Here is a 1445-nt window from a genome sequence, read left to right on the forward strand (position 1 = left end):
TTACTGAAATGGTTGTTCAAAAACATCGATGTATTTTTGGCAAAGATTTGAATGATTCGTTATTTTAATATTGAACAAAGACATTTTAAAACATCGTTGTTTTTCTAGTCGTAATTTATCTCTATCATGTCGTTAGCGTGAAGGTTGGAGGTACTTATGATTATTATTCGACCACATTGTTGATAGGAATCTATTTATACTGTAAATTTTTGGTTTTCATTTAGTTACTTTTGGAAAAAAAATGAAAATTTGGGACAAAACAACGATGTTTAGAAAACATCGGCTTAAAAACATCGATGTTTAGAAAACATCGGGTTAAAAACATCGATGTTTTGGGTAAAACATCGATGTCGCATCCCTAGTTTCTACACCCTGATAATGTACCATCTCAAATGTCGCTTGTGGCCACTGAAGTTTTGGCCAAAGGTGCGACACTGCTCCAGCTCTGAGTTAATTCCTATCGACTTATTTTTGTTAACGGAAACCAGAGAGACCTGAAAGGGAAACAATTCAACACAGTCGAGGTAGCTTCCTGGCCATTTCCTGTAAACAGTTCTAGAGAGCTTATGAACAAAGAAAAATAGGGGAGGCAAAATTTCACATTAAATAATATCTTGTAAAAATTTTAACCTCTTTGTTTAATACTTTTTTTCTATTTGTAACCCATTAATATAATTTTACTTCCTAAACAGATTATAGAATTACTGTATATTTTGGTCTTTTAAATTGAAATGCTTAAATAAGGAGGTTGCAAAATGTTCCTCTATGCCTGGCAGCTGACACCCACAGGATGGAAAGTGTAAAAAACCCTAAAATGAAATAATGATGGGTTTGATTTTTTACACTCGAACACCTATTAATGAATTCACCAATGGTTCTCCCACTAAATATTTGTGAGCTGTAGACCTAATCTTCGATGTTATTTCGGCATTGGGAAAAAGTTAGTTTTTACTGGTTGTTATTTTTTTTTGAACTATCCAACAAAAAATATTTCGGCCAAGTCAATGAAAGTTAGTGTGCAGATTTTAGTTTTTTAAAAGTAGGTTTGTTTCTTGAAATATTTTTTTCTAAATTTCTTCGGCCACCGAATTAATATTGGAAAAATTTGTTTTTGCACATTTTTGATAGATAAAAAAAAAGAGCTTTATTGAATTTTGCGATGAGACTATTTTCCCATATAGGTTTACATATTGGAGCTACTTTTGTGTTATTTTCATTGCATATTGACTCAACGACTATAAATCAGAATAACATTTTATTTATAGGAAAAAATATTTTAATGATGGAAAAATTAACATTTATATTTTTACAACTGAAAATATTATCAATTTTTTTTTTTAATTATGTATTTAATGTAATTTACAACTGTACAAAATAATACAATTGGTAAATATGTTGTATGTTTCATATACACTTGAAAATCTTGGGAAGGAACCATCCATTGG

The sequence above is a fragment of the Halyomorpha halys genome, unplaced genomic scaffold (assembly GCF_000696795.3).
Source record: "Halyomorpha halys isolate HHAL.00 unplaced genomic scaffold, Hhal_1.1 Scaffold28.1, whole genome shotgun sequence".
In the NCBI taxonomy this organism is placed as follows: Eukaryota; Metazoa; Arthropoda; class Insecta; order Hemiptera; family Pentatomidae; genus Halyomorpha; species Halyomorpha halys.